Source organism: Balaenoptera acutorostrata, chromosome 16, assembly GCF_949987535.1.
Source record: "Balaenoptera acutorostrata chromosome 16, mBalAcu1.1, whole genome shotgun sequence".
Taxonomy (NCBI): domain Eukaryota; kingdom Metazoa; phylum Chordata; class Mammalia; order Artiodactyla; family Balaenopteridae; genus Balaenoptera; species Balaenoptera acutorostrata.
In genome coordinates, this window is record NC_080079.1 from 61,119,587 (window position 1) to 61,140,665 (window position 21,079).

Consider the following 21,079-nt stretch of genomic DNA (forward strand, 5'->3'; position numbering starts at 1 on the left):
AAAAGCTAGAGAACTTCTCCAGGAAAATACATATACTAACTATACATAAAACTTTTCATACAAGATGATCCATATAAACCCCTAGAATTACACATACCCAGACAAAGGGCTATGGATACTGATTCTAATAAGTCTCAAATTACATAGCATTTAATAATCCAGATCACAAGTCAATATTCCCTACTACATGTCTCTAACATGTTAGACGCTATGGGAGATAACCAAAGGGCATACGTATACACTTTAATTTCAAAGGATTTACAAGCTTTGGAGGGACAAAAGGATGAATACACATGAAAAAGAAAATTTTAAAATACCAAATTATCAACCAACAAAATGTATGCAACGTAGACAGCAAGTGCTACAGAAGATCAGTCAAAGAAGAGAGAGATGGGGATGTGAATACAGTATTCAAAAAAGATGCCAGTCTTGGAAAGTATTTTCAAAACTTTAAATTTTTAAGTATGGAAGTAGATCTTTTTACTCAAATGAAACATTTCACAGAACTTCAAAATATAAAAAGAGATAAATACAGAGATGGTTACATTAGGAGTAGGAAAAACACAGTTATTATACCCACTTCCATACTTCCAATTGCCTTCAGATCCCATCTATAAAACCCTGAGATGCCAATAAACACAATTAGCAAACCTGCCAAAATGCTGACAGCAGTTATTTGTATACCACTAATAATATTCACCTAATACTAACAGGAGAGAAAACAAAGCACATAGTCCCAGATGCAGATAGGTGGCTAGTTGTGGTAGTTTAGGAAATGTTCTCTTCTAATTACTTTCTGAACTATGTAACAGCTAAGAGTGATATTAGAGACTGGAGGAGAAAGGAAGAATGAATAGACAAAGTAAACATACAGTGATCAACTGCCATGTTCGTTTGAGGTCATTCCACTTTCAAAAGCCAATTTCTCCAAAAAGGTATGTCCCCCCAGAACCTGTGAATGTAATCTTATTTGAAAAAAAGGTCTTTGCAGACATAATTAAGTTCAGGATCTTCAGGTAAGATCCTCCCTCCTGAATTACCCAGGTGAGCCCTAAATCCAATGCCAGGTCTTCTTACAATGGACAAAAGAGAAGACAGAGAGGAGAAGACGAGGTGAAAATGGAGACAGAGATGGGAGTGATGTGGCCATATGCCAAGGAAGCCAAGGAATGCCAACACCCACCAAAAGCTGAAAGAGGCAAGGAAGGATTCTCCCCTAGGCTCGTCACAAGGAGTGCAACCATGCTATCACCTTTATTTCAGACTTCCGCCTCCCAAGAATACTGAGAGAATAAATTTCTGTTGTAGGCCACCCAGTCTGTGTTCGTTACAGCAACACCATCCTTTCTCACTTTCTCAAGAACTTTCCTTAAGTTATAGTCTTCTGCGTTCCATCATCATTAATTTCTTCCTTCCAATGACTAAGAATCAAACAACTATAATATTTCGGGAAGAACTAGATGAGCCAAAATTTATTATAGATACTAAAATTACAGTAAACCAACTACATACTCTATTGTTTACTTTGTTTTTGTTATCAAATTCTACCAGCACCATCCAACAGAACTTTCTGACTCCAGTGGGAATGTTCTGTATCTGTGCGTCCAGTTTGACAGCCACTAGCCACACGTGGCTATTGAACGCTTGAAAGGTGGCTAGTGTGACTGATGAGTTTTATCTTAAATAAAATTTTAAACTTTATTTAACTTTATTAACTTAAATTTGAGTATCTATAACCTCAAGGCTAGCCGCTACCTTACTGGACCAACATGGTTCTAGACTATTACGGTTTAAAAAGAACACTAGCTTTGCAAGACGCTCTAGAGAAAAAGGATTATGTGACCAAATAAGCGTAGGGAATGTGTGTACTCTATTTCCACCTTGAATTTTCATAGTGCATATCAGCATATTAAAGGCACTGAGATATCTGAAACAAAGAAACCTGTTTGACTATTATTCAGTTTTTCTAAAACTTACAGGATTTCAGAACCCTCTGACGTTTTAGGGTGAGGTTCCACAGCTAACATTTATATAATATTTATTATGTGTGCCAAAAATTATTGTTTTAAACATTTTATCCAAATCATCATTTTAAAAAATGCTCACAACTTTATGAGGTGGGTACTATTAGCTCCTATATTTTTCAATTTTTTTTTCAATAAATACCTGCATTGTACAGTACAACACAATCCACAGTTAGTTGAATCCATGGATGTAAAACCATGGACACTGAAGGCGGACTGTAAAAGTTATGTGAAGGTCTTCCACTGCAAGTTGTTCAGGCAGGATAGAAGGGGAAGAGAGGCGGCAACACACCAATCCCCGGGGACAGTTATCTCTGCCTCAAAAATAAAGGAACTGATAAATGACTCACCCAAGGGCAGGATGCTAAAGCAGTTTGGATAAAATCAGGATTCAAACTCTAGTTCTTTTGATTCCACGTACTGTAATCTCTAACCAAAAACAAACTTTTCCCCACACTTAAAGACCTGTAAACTACGTTTATTGAAAAAAAAATCCACTTATTAAGTGGATCCAACACAGTTCAACCTACGTTGTTCAAGGGTCAACTGTAAACATGATCAATTTTAAAACTAAAAGGGATAAACAGAATGGCTTTATTTAACAAACAAGGAGGGGCTTCCCTGGTGGCGCAGTGGTTGAGAATCTGCCTGCCAATGCAGGGGACACGGGTTCGAGCCCTGGTCTGGGAAGATCCCACATGCCGCGGAGCGACTAGGCTCCTGAGCCATAATTACTGAGCCTGCGCATCTGGAGCCTGTGCTCCGCAACAAGAGAGGCCGCAATAGGGAGAGGCCCGCACACCGCGATGAAGAGTGGCCCTCACTTGCCGCAACTAGAGAAAGCCCTCGCACAGAAACGAAGACCCAACACAGCCATAAATAAATAAATAAATAAATAAGTAAAATTAAAAAAAAGAAGCAATGGAAGGATGTGGCTGAGGCTTCGCCGGCCTCACTATGTCTGCCATTTAAAAAACAAACAAACAAACAAACAAGGAAAGTGAGGCATAAAGTACTTGAGCAGACTATCCAACAAAGGTCACATACAACTCACTGGTTAGTCAAATTCAGAACTGCAGTTTCAGAATTACTTGTTAATTACAAACACATAGAAATCAGTGTATTTCTCCTCATTCCAGTCAACTAAGAGTTTTCTACAGAGACCAAAATTTTGCTTATTAATGTTATCTCTAAAATTAGTTCAAGGGGTATAAAAATTATAGAACCTCACATTTCAGGATGGAAGAGGAAGCGTATGTTTGCTTCCCCTTCCAAATCTGACTGAATGGCAAAAAGTATGTTTTTTATATATGAAAATGAACAAAAGTATAACAGCACCACAAAGCAAGGAAAGATGCCACGAACAGACAACGAATTTGAGAAATAAATTCTAATTTAACAGAAAGCAAATGTAACAGAATTGACAAAGCAGTGACAGGAGACATAACAGCAAGAGCAATTTCTTTAAATACTATATTTGGTACACGAGGATAGCTGCCCAACCACTCCTACCTTACCCACAAGAGTCAGATCTGTTTAAATGCTCTAATCTGTCATGAAAAAGTCCTCCTTTATCTAGCAAATGTGTAGATTCCTCGCCTGCCTTTTTCTTTTTTTCTTTATTTTTCTGATAACAGCTTTATTGAGATATAATTCACATATCATACAATTCAACCATATGAAGTCTACAATCTGATCATTTAAAATATATTTATACTTCTGTAACCATCATCACTAACAATTTTAGAGTATTTTCATTAACTCAGAAAGAAACCCCATACCCTTTAGCTATCAAAACCCAATCTTACATCATCTTCCCCCGACCTAAACAAACACTAATTTACTTTCTATCTTCTGTATTTCTACCTATTCTGGACATTTTACATAAATGGAATAATATATATGTGTATGGCATTGTTGACTGGATTCTTTCACTTAGCATAATGTTATCATGATTCATATATGCTACAGCATATATAAGTACTTTATTCCTCTTTATTGCTGAATAACATTCCATTATAGATATACCATATTTTGTTTAGTCCTTCATCCAACAATGGACACTTGGGTTGCCTTCATCTTTTGGCTATTGGGAATAATGCTGCTATGAAAACATTCATGTACGAGGTTTTATGTAGATATAACATTTTCATTTCTCTTGGGTATATATGTAGGAGTAGAACTGCTGGGTCAAATGGTAACTCTAAGACTAACTTTTTGAGGAACTCTCACACTGTTTCTCACTTTCTGCCTAGTTTTTTCTCAGAGACAATTCGGAGAAACCTACCTGTCTAGTTATATGAAAAACGAACAATTAGAGAATAACAGAGCTGCTATAAATTAACTTTACCACCATTGAATTTTTAAAATTAATAGTTGAATCAATGACCTAAGCAATTAAAATGGACACAGATTTTAAAAAGATGAAGAGAACGAAACTGAAATTAAGAAAAATACCCAGAAATTGGATAAAAAATGTAAGAGATGAAAAGTATGAAAGAAAACTTAAAAGGAACAGAGAATGAATTAGATGGTACAAGATCCATTTAATATGAATGACAGAAAAGGAGAACAGAGATAATGAAGGGTAAGAAAGAAACACTAGGAAAAAAAGAAGTCATCAAAAGAAAAAATATATATATATATAATATTCAGATATCTCCAAACACCAAGCAATTACACTCGGAAGTAGGGACTGGAATCCACACTTGGACATACCTTGTTAAATTTCAGAACTCTCATATTAAGAGAAAACCTTAAAAGCTTCTGGGGTGAAAAATAACACACTACATAAAAAGGAATAAGAATCAGAATAACACCAGACTTAATATAGGAAGCTAAAAGACAACGAACTACTGTACTCTATGCTGGTGTATAAATCAAAAAGAAACATAAGAGGGAATTCCCTGGTGGTCCAGGGGTTAGGACTTGGTGCTTTCACTGCTGAGGGCCCGGGGTTCAATCCCTGGTCGGGGAACTAAGAAACTAAGATCCCACAAGCCCTGAAGCACGGCCAAGAAAGATAGAAAGCAAGAAAGGAAAGGAGGAAGGGAGGAAGAAAAACAATTGCATGGGGTTTTTTAAAAAAAAGGAAAAAGTGACAACTGTTTATGACTTTGGAAAAGTGTATTTTGAAAGAAATTTAAATGAGGGTCTATTATATTTTTTTCATGTAAAATTCTCCCCTACACAGTAAAAATTTTAATAACAAAGGATTGTATTTTCTCTTCTAAGAGTTCATTCAATCACACTACTTGGTTCTACAGAGAAAAATATCTACCTAGTCATTCAGTAATGATGTTTTGTTTGGTTTTCAACTTTGGAATCTATGCAGAGATAAAATATGTAACATTTAATTATACTTATAAAACAGAATGTAAAAACATCTATAACACTGACATTTTGAAGATGGGAGAATGGAGAGATGTAAAGTTTTCTTTTTTTTTTTTTTTTTTTTTTTAAAGTTTTACTTGATTTTATTTATTTATTTATATTTATTTTTGGCTGTGTTGGGTCTTCGGTTCGTGCGAGGGCTTTCTCCAGTTGCGGCAAGCGGGGGCCACTCTTCATCGCGGTGCGGGGACCTCTCTTCATCGCGGTGCGCGGGCCTTTCTCTATCGCGGCCCCTCCCGTCGCGGGGCACAGGCTCCAGACGCGCAGGCTCAGCAATTGTGGCTCACGGGCCCAGCTGCTCCGTGGCATGTGGGATCTTCCCAGACCAGGGCTCGAACCCGTGTCCCCTGCATTAGCAGGCAGATTCTCAACCACTGCGCCACCAGGGAAGCCCAAGTTTTCTTATTCTCATTCCTTCATTTGAAAAGAGTCCACAAGTATCTCATGTTAATGATCAACTTTTTAAAAAAGATGCTTTAAGTATATTGCTTAAAGTCATAAAGTCACGGGACTCCCCTGGTGGCGCAGTGGTTAAGAATCTGCCTGCCAATGCAGAGGACACAGGTTCGATCCCTGGTCTGGGAAGATCCCACATGCCGCGGAGCAACTAAGCCCAGGTGCCACAACTACTGAGCCCGTGTGCCACAACTACTGAAGCCCGCGCACATAGAGCCTGTGCTCTGCAACAAGAGAAAGCAGCGCAATGAGAAGCCCGCACACCACGACGAAGAGTAGCCCCCACTTGACGCAACTAGAGAAAGCCCGTGTGCAATGAAGACCCAACGGAACCAAAAATAAATAAATAAATAAATAAAATAAAATTTCCATCCTGTTGCGAAGAAGTCTCTTGACTTCCCCTAAGCTTTAAAATAAATAAATAAATAAATAAATAAGTCAGTAGAAAAATTAAAATATCTAAAATAACATAAGTAAGACAATGAGGCAGGAAAAAGGAGAAAAAACAGTAACATGTGCACTATATTCTTCAGCTTTCAGATGAGTCAATAGATAAGTAACTCTGTTAATTCAAAAAATGGGACATAACTACATTATTTATATTTGTAACGGTAAACTATTAAAAACAAACTGTTGGACTTCCCTGGTGGCACAGTGGTTAAGAATCCGCCTGCCAATTCAGGGGACACTGGTTTGAGCCCTGCTCCGGGAAGATCCCACATGCCGTGGAGCAACTAAGCTCGCGAGCCACAACTACTGAGCCCGCGCGCCTAGAGCCCGTGTTCCGCAACAAGAGAAGCCACCGCAATGAGAAGCCCGCACACCCCAATGAAGAGTATCCCCTCCTCACTGCAACTAGAAAAAGCCCACACGCAGCAACGAAGACCCAAACGCAGCCAAAAATAAATTAATTAACTGATTTTTTTTATTTAAAAAAAAAAACCTGTTAGTGTTTGCCCCTGTATGGAGTGGAGAAGGGAAGGTTTTTTTAAAATTGTTTCTTCGTTTTTAGTTGTTTTATTTTTTATAAATTTCTTAAAGGTATCTGAAATAAATATACAACTTAAAAATAGTATTTTGAAATTCAGCGCCTGTGTAACTACCATGACCATCACCACTACCAAAGACCAACAGACAGACAGACAAATAGACAACTATATGTGTGTGCGTGTGCGTGTGCGTGTGTGTGTGTGTGTGTACGGGGGGGGAGCTCTTTATTCTGACTCATTGATCTATATGCCTATCTATATGCCCTGCAAAAATTCCATTTCTGTTTATATATTATTGTTTTATCAGTCTTAATGGAAGGACAAGTGCCCTCTTCATGTTCTTCTTCATGAGTGCTTTGACTATTCTTGGCCCTCTTGGACCTCCACATAAATGCACAACTAGATGTCAATTTCCAAAAAAAAAAAAACTTGTCAGAATTTTGACTAGGATTGCAATTACTTATTTATATATATATATACATATATATATATATATATACACACACACACACATACACACACACAAGGAAAAGTGGTATCTTTCCAATATTAAATTGTCCACTTGTAGCCGACATGTTGCACAATTAAGATCCATGAAGCAAGCCCCCCCACCATCCCAACAATTGTCCAATCCATGATTACGGTATATACCACAGTATATTTATTTAGGTCTTTAACATCTATTAGTTTCATAATTTGTGCCATAAATCCTGCTCCTCTCTTATAGTCACGACTTCATACTTCCTACGTTTTAACAGTACTGTAAATGATATCTGTTTAAACCTAATTTTTATTTGTTGCTGGTATTTAGAAATATAATCTTTACATCAATTTTTTTTTCCAACCAAGTTGCTAACATCTTTAATTAACAGCAATGATTTTTCTGTGTTTTTGCCATACATATATAGTCATCATTTGTGAATAAGGAAAAAATGTTTTTCTCCTCTTTTCCTGCCTTAGTGCAGACACTAGAACCTCCAGCATAATATGCACAGAGAATAAATAGCAGTGAGAATCAATGGACAAATTAGGCTTATTCCAAATTTTGGCCTTATAAATCCTGATGAATTCTGATGAATGATAGGGTAGGTCCATTTCAGAAAACTGGAAGTCTTAGAGAGAAATGCTTAATTTTTCACTTTGATTTATTTTTACTGTGTGTATGCATTGCTTCTACTAAAGAGTTAAATATTTTTAAATGTTGTAGACTTATACTACTGATAGATATTTTCCATATATTTCAATTCAGAAATATTAAGTAACCAAGACATACGCACAATATAATCCAAAAAAAGTGCAATATATATATGCATATTGCAAACAAAATTATCCAATATACATGTGTACTAAAAAGGACCTGGAAGACTACAACCAAGGTGTTAACAGTGGTTTGCTCCAAACTACAAGCAATTATGGATCTTATATACATTTGTTTCGATTGTGTAATAAGCATATAAATTGTTTTCTAATAAAAATATTTTAAAATCTACTTCACCTTATAATGGAAGAAAACAGCAACTTTCCATACAATTATATAAATAGAACTATATACAGAACAAAACACAGAGCAGAGAAGTAAGTGTTTCCAAATGAAACAGGTAGGGAAAGTTTAACATTTGAACAATAATTTGACAAATAAGGGAGAAAAAATATTCAACGGTAGGGGTAAAACAAAAACTCTAACATATTCAGAAAATAAGTTACAGGTAATGTAGGTAAAATAGTAAAAACTGACAAAACTCTCTGTGCCAGGCTAATCAATTTAGACATTCTTCAGTAGGCAACTAGGAATTTTTAACATCTGTTTACTAATAGTGTGAAAGGCAGATTTTTTTTTTGGAATGATGATAGCACTCTTCTGAGGACAGGGCAGAATAAAAAGAGGCAGATCGCCAGCCTTTGGAAAAGTTCATACCTAAGATCAGATGCTGAGTTAAGGGGCTACAGGGAAGTGATCAAGCTAAGGAATCATTTCTTAAGTTTAAGACATCAGATGTGATAAATAACTGGAGGTGAAAGATGTGGCAGAGGGAAAACAATTCTAAGACCTCTACTTCGGATGATCAGTTGGATGGTGTTAGGAAAGAAAATACAGGAGAGAAGAAAAATCATATTAAAAAAAGGGAACTCCTAAGTAGTTGATTATCAAACCCAGAAAATTTTCTGTTTACGGAACTAACTGCATTGAGGAAAAATTTAGTTTCTTTAATCTCTTGCATGGATTCGGCACATTTTCTCTACACACTTTTCTAGTTGATACAAAATCTCCGGTTTGTGTATGAATGGTCCACATTATCTGTGTCAAAACTATCAGTGTACACAGTGGAAAATGCTAGGAAAAGATGAAAGACTGTGTATCTTTAATGAAAGAACAAAAAAGTTCAGGCTAAAACATTAATAAGCCTCAAAACCATGATTACAGCTTTATAAGGATATAATCAATTATATAAAAACCTTATTTTCTAAGTTGTTTAGTGATGACAGAGTTTATGATATCTTTATATTTTGCAGGGAACTTCTATATATTTCCAACACGTGATTTTTTTCTATAGGGAGAGATGTGTGGCAATTTTAGTACTTTATAGATACATTCTTACTTTCTCCATTTGGTTCAGCTTCTCTGTGGGAATGGAGTAGGCATATCAAACACCTCAATCAAAAAACACAACTGGGACTTCCTTGTTGGCACAGTGGTTAAGAATCCACCTGCCAATGCACGGGACACAGGTTCGTTCCCTGGTCCGGGAAGATCCCACATGCCGTGGAGCAACTAAGCCCATGCGCCACAACTAATGAGCCTGCACTCTAGAGCCCACGTGCTGCAACTACTTAAGCCTGTGTGCCTAGAGCCTGTGCTCCGCAACAAGAGAAGCCCATGCACCGTGACAAAGAAGAGCCCCCGCTCGCCGCAACTAGAGAAAACCCGTGTACAGCAATGACGACCCAATGCAGCCAAAAACAAACAAACAAAAAACACAATTGAAAGAACAGTAGCTGATACATTTTCCTACCAGCAATCTGGTAGGATTTATGAAGCTCAAATTAATAAAGTATGCAGCTTTTATGATGCTAAAAAATTCCAGAGGAAACATTACTTAAATAAAATGCCAGAGAAAACTGGATCCAGTGCTTATCAAACTTCTGGATGAGAGTTTGCAGTTGACAGAAGCAAACAAAGAATAAGAACAACAAATTTGATAACAAAAATATTTAAAGCATTTCTAAATAAAAGCAAATTCAAACAAATTAAAAACTTAAAATATAAAGGATAAGAACTGTTTAACAAATATGAAAAATGGTTATCTTTACCCAAAAGATTTTTAAAATATTTTAATTATCATTTTATATATTTTAACATTAACTTTTAATGAATTTATTGATTCAATATTTTTTAAATACTATTTTAATATTCTCATATGAGAAAAAGAAACTATTATGGCTCATATAAATGGACAAATGAACAATAAACAAAAGAAAAATGATACATGTTGAAAAAGAATCAGCTTCCTTCACTAGTAATCAAAAACACGATTCACTAGTAATCACTAGTAATCAAAAACATGTAAACAGATTTCTGCACATTAAATTGCACACTAAAAATTAATACTCAGCATTACTAGAGATGTGAAAAAGCTGATATAACCATACAGTGTTAGTGACAGAACTCTTTTGGAAGGTAATTTAGCAATACATATCAAGAATCACAAAAATTTTTATATACTATTATCATAAAAATCCATTTCTAGGACTCTACCCTAAGGAAGTAATCCAAATCATAAATAATGCTATATGCAAGAGCTGAACATATTACCATAAGATATAATAAAGTAAAATTTAAAACAAAATATTCAAAAATAGTGGAAGGATTAAATTATAATGATTATCATTGGACAGAATATAATATAGTTCATATTATAATTGTTTATATGCTATACTATCCTAGGAAGGAATTCTGGCAGCTTATGATGATACAATTAAAATAGAGTGAGTAAATAAACAAATGTATGAAAATGACATTGAAAATATAGGTAGCAAATTAAGATAAAGTCGAAATAACACAAAATGTAAGAAATGAACATTTGTAGTTTATGAAAACCAAAATATAATAAGGAATGTTCTTATATTTACTGTTCAAAGAGATTATCAGAATATAAAAAGGTATTCAGTATTTTTCGTTAGAATTTAACAAAATGTTCAGTATTTTTCGTTAGAATTTAACAAAAATGAACAGAAGAACCGCATTAACAGCCTATCAGTATTTTAGACATAAGCCTTTTCCTTTTCGATATTTTCTACAATTTGATCATGTATTTATATTCATTTTTAAATGGAAGTATTTTTATTAAAGACAACTTTTAAATAAAAATGAATGTCACTGGAATGTAGTTCAGAATTTCTTGGAAGACTAACCTTATGGAAAAAGCAGAAAGCAATATACCATATACTTATAAAGAATTTTTAATACTTGTGCTGATAGTATATAGGAGAATTCAAATTCTAAGTAATGCTTTCCACTCTCATATCACATATTATTAAATACTTTATAAACAATTGATAATTCTTGACAATAATATGAAAGCTATCTATATATCTGCTTTGTTTCTGAGAAGAAAAGTAAAATACAAGAGAGTGGAGAAGATTTCAAATACTAATGTGGTAGGGAAAGCAATGACTAAATACTACTCTTTTAATCCTGGTTTAGTATTAGACCATACCTCAGAATGGTAGTATGCACAGAAAAGGTATCATATGAAAATGATCAAATATGAATATTTAAAGTCTATTAAAAGATAGAACATAATATCAAAAAAACAACCCAATCAAAAAATGGGTGGAAGACCTAAATAGACATTTCTCCAAAGAAGACATACAGATGGCCAACACATGAAAAGATGCTCAACATCACTAATTATTAGAGAAATGCAAATCAAAACAGTGAGGTATCACCTCACACCAGTCAGAATGGCCATCATCAAAAAATCTACAACAATAAATGCTGGAGAGAGGGTGGAGAAAAGGGAACCCTTTTGCACTGTTGGTGGGAATGTAAATTGATACAGCCACTATGGAGAACAGTATGGAGGGTCCTTAAAAAACTAAAAATAGAACTACCATATGACCCAACAATCCCACTCCCGGGCATATACTCAGAGAAAACCACAATTCAAAAAGACACATGCACCCCAATGTTCATTGCAGCACTATTTACAATAGCCAGGACATGGAAACAACCTAAATGTCCATCAACAGAGGAATGGATAAAGAAGATGTGGTACATATATACAATAGAATATTACTCAGCCATTAAAAGGAATGAAATTGGGTCATTTGCAGAGATGTGGATGGACCTAGACACTGTCATACAGAGTAAAATAAGTCAGAAAGAGAAAAACAAATATCATATGTTAACGCACATATGTGGAATCTAGAAAAATGGTATAGATGATCTTATTTGCAAAGCAGAAATAAAGACACAGACATAGAAAACAAATGTATGGATACCAAGGGGGGCTGGGGTGAGATGAACTGGGATATTGGGATTGACATATATACACTATTGATACTATGTATAATAAAGAGATAACTAATGAGAACATAACTGTATAGCACAGGGAACTCTACTCAATGCTCTGTGGTGACCTAAATGCGAAGGAAAACCACAAAAAGAGGGTATATATGTATATGTATAGCTGATTCAAGTTGCTGTGCAGAAGAAACTAATAGGACATAGTAAAGCAGCTAAACTCCAAAACAAATTTTTTTAAAACAATGTATAGATATAAAAAAATACATATATATATATATATGTATAACTGAGTCACTTTGCTATAGAGTAGAAATTAACACAACATTGTAAATAAACTATACTTCAATAAAATAAATTGAAAAAAAAGATAGCACAGACTTCTGATAAAAATAAAAATAATACTGATGATCATAAGCATGCTACTCACAGCAGCAAGAGCTTCTAATTGTGGAACAGCTGGGCAGTGACTAAATGACCAAAGTAAACATAGGCAAGCTAACATAATCCATCCTTAGCTAACATAATCCATCCTTTAGCATAAAAGCCATTTTGGCATTGAAGTCAAGCCACAAGTATTAATGGAAATAAATGCAGGATAGTATACTACAAAGAGATTCACCTTTTCAAAAACAGTAATTATTATACTAACTGCAACATGGTCAGATAGGTTATGGGAAAGTCAATAACTGAAAAATTTAATGGAAGAGAATTATGATGCTATACTGAAGAGAGCATCTACATTTTGCTGCTTGTTAATATACTGTACTGTTCGTTTCAGAAAATTTCCAACTAGTTTCTACTTTACAAAGTTAGAGTGAGGAACAAACAGTGAATGATTTTTCAATGAGTTGTAAGAAGTAAACACAAGCAGAGTCTAACATAATATATCCAATGGGATATATAATGTTCTGCTCAGAAAATTTAGCACTCAAGAATAAAGAATACCCACCACACACAAGTAAAGAAAATCAGGAGTGTGAAGAGTAAGGAGAACAGTACTTGTTGGAAGATGATAATAAAACAATGCATATTCACTATATCTTACAAAAACAATCACAGTATGCTTAATTCCACTGACTGTGACCCACACATAAGGATATGAATGAAAAACTAAGTCTTATTCCTGTAACCTGAGGATCAAACATCATCTAGTTCAATTTATAAGATCCAAAGAAAGTTTTAGAATTTAGGGCATTTTAAATTCCTATCATCACTCGGTTTTTAGGTTAAGAAATTTCTTCCAAATATACCTCTTTTTAAACTCTAAATAAATTACCCAATCAATGATGTAAATTGGTAAGACAAATGGCAAAGATATAAATGTGAGAATTTTAAAAGAAAACTTTAGAAATATAAACTTTTTATTCTCTAACATTCCTGAAAAAAGTGACTTACCAAGCAATGATATTTTTCATATTATATAATATTAATTCCTGACAAGTCTGACAAGCTATGCTCAGTCTGAATATGTCATAGTGAACCTAGCAACTAAGGGTGCTAAAGCAGTGTTCATAATTCATAATGACTTAAACAGTACTGACCTACCATTTCAAAAATATACTTATTGTTATAAAAATACTTTTCAACATTTATTATAAATATTAACTTTGAGAAGTATATACTATCCAGAATACATAAAGAACTCTCAAAATTCAGTAATGAGAAAACAAACAATCCAATAAAAAAAACTGGGCAAAAGATTAATAGAAACATTTCCAAAGAAAGGATATAGACAGCAAATAAGCATAGATTCTAACATCAACAGTCATTAGGGAAATCCAAATTAAAACCATAAGGAGATACAGCTATTAGAATGGCTTTTTAAAAAATAACAATACTAAGTGCTGACAAGGATGCAGCGTAACAGAAACTCACACACTGCTGACAGAAATGAAAAATGGGTACAGTCTCTTCAGAAAACAATTTGGCAATTTCTAAAAAAAGTTAAACATATACTTACCAGCTGACTCAAGTATGTGACTGTTTATAACAGCCTTATTTATAATCATCAAACTCTTGAAATAACCCAAATGTCCATCAGTGAATGGATAAACTAATTGTGGTACATCCACACATTCAAGAACATGGGTGGATCTCAAAAGTATTACGCCATGTGAAAGAAGCCAGATATAAAAGGGCTACAAACAATATGATCCCATCTATTTGACATTCTGGGTAAGGCAAGGCTATCGGGACAGAAATCAGAGTAGTGATTGTCAGGAACTGAAATCATCGAGAGGAGAAAATGACTACAAAGAAGTATGAGTTTGGAGGACAACAAAAATGTCCTAATTTGGTGATGGTTACACAACGGTGTACATTTGTGAAAACTCATAGAATATTACATATAAAAGCAGTGAGTTTTACTCTATGTCAAGTATACCTCAATATACCTCAATAAACCTGACTTATTTAAAAAAAAAAAAAGGACTTCCCTGGTGGTGCACTGGTTGAGAATCCGCCTGCCAATGCAGGGGACACAGGTTCAAGCCCTGCTCCAGGAAGATCCCACATGCCGCGGAGCAACTAAGCCTGTGCACCACAACGACTGAGCCTGCGGTCTAGAGCCCACGAGCTACAACTACTGAGCCCGCGTGCTGCAACTACTGAAACCTGCATGCCTAGAGCAAGTGCTCCGCAACAAGAGAAGCCACTGCAATGAGAGCCCACGCACCGCAACAAAGAGTAGCCCCCGCTCGCCACAACTAGAGAAAGCCCACGCACAGCAACGAAGACCCAACACAGCCATAAATAAATAAACAAATAAATTAATTAAAAAACTAAATTAAAAAGAAAAAAGAACATAGTATCTAGGGGGGCACCAAAGGAAATTCCCCAAAACTCTCTCTCTTCAATAATGAGATCCCTTGCTCTAAGGATCAGGACAGGGTTCAGGGGCTTTCCTAGGCAAGCCACTTAAAGGGCAAAAAGAGAAATCTAACTGGAATGGATTGGGGATGGCGCACTGACTGGTGAGAGGGCCTGTCTGATCCTGCTCCATAAACACAGGTCTGGAACATGTGTTGGACTTTTTCTTTTCAGGAATGATCGTGTCTGTTCTTGAACTACATTCTCCACATCTCTCCCTTCTTTTTCATAGGCTCTTAAGGCCCTCCACCCTCCACCTCTGCTCTCCAGCGGTAAAGATGTACAGGAGTAAGTAAGAGCTTGCTCTATTGCAACATGATGTTTCTTCCAATACTTATAAGAAATTTGAGTTCTTAGTATGATCTGTCTCCTAGCAATTCTGAAGTGCAGGTTATGTGTGATTCTATTTGTGTTCCTTGTTTTAAGAAGAATGAGTAAATTCACCTTCCTTATCCTCTAAGCCCAGTTAAATGATTTTTGATGAATTTCTCACAATTAGTAAGTGGCAGACTCAGAATTAGGAGATCCATCCAAAAATTAAGAAAAAATTAAAATCATATAAAATAAAAATAAGACTATTTAGAATAAAACACCTTGTGGCCCAAAACTAAATGAATTACTTTTTAATAAAAAGGCAGTTGGGGGCTTGTTTTTAAGATGAATCCAGAAAATCATTCTAAAAAGCCAGAAAAATAAAAGGAAGAATGATAAGGAAAAAAAAAATGGGAGAGAAGAAATTAAAGAATAGAAATAGCTCCTTAAATTTTAATGTGTAATTTTTCTAGCTATCTGATATTAAACAAATACTACTTGAAATGAGAAAGATTTCATGATTCTACCCTAATGTAGGACCAATCATCCTTAAGCACACACACAAAAAAAACAAAAAGTCCTTATAAGTAAAATGTAAGAAAGAATATCAATAGGAAAGTGTCCATAAAACCATCCTTTATAATTTCTAGTTCTATCTTAGGGCAATTGCTTCCCACTTTCACAGTTAACTACAGCCTCTTTTACCCCAGTCTTGGAGGGAAAAAAGAGAGAGAGAGCTCATCATACATCATAAGATAAAGGAGATCTCACATTGTGCTAACATCATGGCACAGAAACCAAACATCAATGATTTTGAAAACTTCATAAAGAAGACATATTAGGGATAAGACACAAGTAAAATCTTTAGAGTAAAACTCAAAAAATTTAACTTCCTTAAGAAAGCATTCATAACTGCCAAGTAGGGTTTTTGATGAAGTTCTTTCCTAAACTTCTCATCTAAACAAATAATAAATGAAAAAACATCAGTAATTCTAAACAGGTTATACTTATTAAGACCAAATGTTAATAGAATAACACAGGGGGAAAAAATCCATAGGCAAATAGAAAGATTCAAAGCTTTGAAATCTTTTACCACAAATGTTTAGTGAGGTTCAAAAAAATTCACTTAAATGTCAGTTTGATAAAAGCCAAAAGAACATTTCCCACATGTGTTTATATTTAAGCATATTTTTAAAAGATGGAAAAAGTAACAGTCATTCAAAACCAGGGTTAAGCTATTAGTTCATAAGGATTGTAATTTAAAGGTATTTCTCCAACCTCTAATTTTATTTTCTTTGATAAGAAAGCAGTTTTAAGCATGTGTTGCTTAGATAAGTCCTTATTCAATTCTAAAATGTTTTAGTTTTTAATTATTCCCATTTATAACTCTGAAGGTGAAGATTTTTGCACATGAAATAATCAAATATACTGTTGAAAAGTACTTTGTATATAAGTATAGATGATTAAGATAAAATGAATTATTCCTAAATTCAGATGCACGGCATATGCATTAGGTTTCTACCCATTATAAAAACACACAACAGAATTTCACTAAACCAAAGTATAATTTTCATTAAACAGTAAAACTGTTTGATATTTACTCTTAAACTATACAAGAAAAAGCCATATATAAGGAAAAGAGAAATACTGTAAGACAGTGTTTCTCAAAATGAGATGAATAGCCTCTTGATAAACCTAGAATGTCATCCATATGTCCACAGGAAGTTCTAAAACACAAATTATACTTTTTCCCTCCTTTACTGCTTTGGTTTTGGCTGTTATTTCTATCACAGAATACATGGTTTGTAATGGGCCTTAGTTACTCTGATTGCAAAAGTCTATAAACATATGTAACAGATATGGATAGTACTCAAGCAATAATTAATCATTTTTCTCTACACAACTATAAAAAATATCACTCATCAGAAACACTCAAACATTTAAATCTCTTATCCAAACATAACATATAGAACTTCTGATTCTGAGTACCATATAGTGGGTCATAAGCAGCACTCCTGACAACAACTAGAAAAGTCATGCAAATTATAAATCATTAAAGGTAGAAAAGATCTATGGAAGCAACGAGCACCAAATGAATAAATTTCCAGGGAGGTTAGAACTGTTCAAAGGGTAGGCCAGCACTGGTAGCTGTTTGCCTGACCTGTCCAAATTTGTACTCAGCAGTATGAGGCTAGAAAGACAAAATTTGACATTTCAGGGACCTCAAACACACAGCTGGTTTGTCCCATAACACATCTGCTGAATTCTGAAAATGAAATGTAAGCTAAGAGGGTTAACCCAAATCACCTAAAAACCAGAAAGTTTGCCCAATTTGGCAGTGCATACAAAACAAAGGCCAAGAGCAAAGGAACTAAAAACATGATAGGCAAGAAATGAAATCCCTAGAAGAGTGGAGAATAAAAAACTAAGACACTCTTCTGCTGGGGACTGGGAGAGGACATGTATCTATCCTGGTTATATCTAGAAGCTTAAAATTCAGACTTTGGGTTTAGCAGAACAATGGTATGGAGGTGGAAGGCAAGGGGGTTAAAAAAAAAAGTTGGAATTTTAGTTATTACATAGTACTAAAGTGATAAAATTGGAAACTGAGGGTCTAAAACAAAATGTCATATGGTTACCAAAGGGGAAAGGGGGTGGAGGGATAAATTAGGAGGTTGGGATTATTATATACACACTATTATTTTTTTTTTATTTTATAAATTTATTTATTTATTTATTTATTTATGGCTGTGTTGGGTCTTCGTTTCTGTGCAAGGGCTTTCTCTAGTTGCGGCAAGCGGGGGCCACTCTTCATCGCGGTGCGCGGGCCTCTCACTATCGCGGCCTCTCTTGTTGCGGAGCACAGGCTCCAGACGCGCAGGCTCAGTAGTTGTGGCTCACGGGCTTAGTTGCTCCGCGGCATGTGGGATCTTCCCAGACCAGGGCTCGAACCCGTGTCCCCTGCATTAGCAGGCAGATTCTCAACCACTGCGCCACCAGGGAAGCCCTATACACACTATTATTAATAAAATAGATAACTAACAAAGATATACTGTATAGCACAGGGAACTATACTCAATATTTTTTAATAACCTATGAGGGAAAAGAATCTGGAAAAGAATATATGTATTAGTGAATCACTGTCCTGTACTGGTGAAACTAACCCAACATTGTAAATCAACTACACTTCAATTAAAAAAAAATTTTTTTTTTAATGTCAGTCTCCCACTTGAGCTATTTGGCAAATTTTGAAGGTATGCTGGGCAGAAGGATGAAGAATTAAGCTAGAAACCTCTGAGAGCAGCTCTAGTGAACTGTTTCACACAGCTGATAAGACAAAGACCCCAGTGGTCTAAACTAAGAGTCCTAGAGAGTCAAGCTCTAGAAACAGAGGCAAATAGTGTAGACTGAACCTATCAAAACTGAAAATCAACTTTGACCTAGCTTTAATCCTTAACTTTATTAAGGTGATCAGCTCTCCTGTCACTCCACATCAGCCTTGTATACAAAAGGGTGAACACTCTGGTAGAATATACAATCTGAAGGATCAACAGTTCTTATATAAAGTGTCTGGCAAACAATAAACAACTGATAGTTATGGAAAGAGGCAAAATAATTTGATTAAAAACTAAAACCAAAACAAAACAAAACTAGAAGAAGTTTTCAAAATGATTTAGATACTGGAAGTAAAGAAAAGAATGCATAAACTAGATGAAAAAATGGAGAATTTCAACAGAGGATTAAAATTGTAAAAAAGAGTAAACATCTAGAACTGAATAATTTGATATATGAGTTTAAGAATTTATTGAGTAAGTTTAAACCTAGAATATTCTCTCTATATCTTCCTATTACTTAGCCCCAGACAAGTCTCAGTCACAGAAGTTTGTGGCAGAACTGGGAAAATAAAGCCCCGGCTCTCTGGCTAGAGGACCAAAGAGGAGAACTCCAGGGAACCAAAACTACTAAAACTCTTGAAATATCTGGAAAAAAAGAAAGACTCAGCAAAGAAATATAAGATGTAAAGGAGACCAAATAAAAATTAAATAAGTGAAAATTTAAAACTCACTATATGGACTCCACAGCGAAATGGAGAAGACAGAATTAAAACTCAGTATACTTGAAGACAGATCAATAAAAATGTTACAGTCTGAACAACAGAGAGAAAAATGATTTTTTTTACATGAACGAATACTCAGATACCTATGAAATAATACTAAAAGATCTAACATTTATGTTACCAGAGAGTGTCAGGAGAAGAGAAAAAATGCAGTGCAGAAAAAAGTTTTGAAGAAATAACATATTATTAAAACTTCCCAAATTTGATTAAAGACACACTCTTACGGGCTTAAGAAGCTCAAAAAACCCAAATATTATAAAGCCAAAGAAATCCATGCCCAGACAAATGAGAAGAACCCAGAGGGTGGAACTAGGTGGAATATCAGTATTTAAGAGGAAAAGGTGGAAGGAAGGAAGGAAGGAAGGAAGGAAGGAAGGAAGGAAGGAAGGGAGAAGGAAGGAAGGAAGGAAGGAAGGAAGGGAGGGAGGGAGGGAGGGAGGGAGGGTGGGTGGAAGGAAGGGTGGGGAGGGGGAGGGGAGGGGAGGGAGGGGAAGGAGGAAGGGAGGGGGGGAAGGGAGGGAGGGACGAAGGAAGGATCCAGCATAGTCAAATTCCTTACTAAGGACATATAAGACAAATTTGATACCAATATGGTCAAAATACGATTTTACACTGCAAGGCATCAGGACAGGCAGTGTTCCTCAAGCAAAGGCTCTGGTATAGACAGACCTGGCTTTAACTTCATGTTCATCTAGTAGTCTGACATGGGGCAAGTAATTTATTTTTTAAGACTAGGTTTCCTCATTCACAAAACATGGTATTAAAGACCCTATCTGTTTTTGCATTCCACAATATTTAAGCATAGTGCCTGACATGCCACATACACGCCAAAAAAATAGTTTGATAAATAAATGGATGGATGAACTCTGGAAGGATTAAATGAGAGTCTTCTTGCTACTGCTGCTGGTGGTGTTGGATTTTTAAGAAGGTACAGATTACCAACCTGTACACATTTTAAGGAAATTAAGTTTTTCTTGAATATTTTTTAAAAGAACCCAATATTGACATTGATTGTGATTTTGCCTATGTCCCACATACCTACTAGACACGAGGTGGACTATGAAGGCAAAAGAACTCAAAAAAAACAAGAAAAAAAGAATGTAGAACATTGTTATTAGAGAGAAATTTAACTGTAAGACAAATTTTAGGTTAACACTTAGATATGATGTTACCTGGTGAGAAAAAAATCAGATTATTTCTAAACAACTGAGATCAGATAAGATGCTCCTACTTGCTTCCTTTACAACAGGCTCAAGATGAGAAAAGCCCCTGTGTTTGTAGTGCACTATTTCACTCTTTCATTTATTAACCCTTTATTATCTTTCGATTAGTACAAATCATTACCACTCTGTTGGGAGTATTATGCCAGTGCCTTGAACATAGTAAGCACTCA

General features: G+C 35.2%; 1 protein-coding gene across 7 annotated transcripts in view; it reads right to left on the reverse strand.

The window, feature by feature from the left end:
* The window catches only part of ADK (adenosine kinase), a 506,491-nt gene that overhangs the window by 306,341 nt on the left and 179,071 nt on the right, over positions 1 to 21,079 (reverse strand). The gene's annotated exons all lie outside the window — the stretch shown is intronic.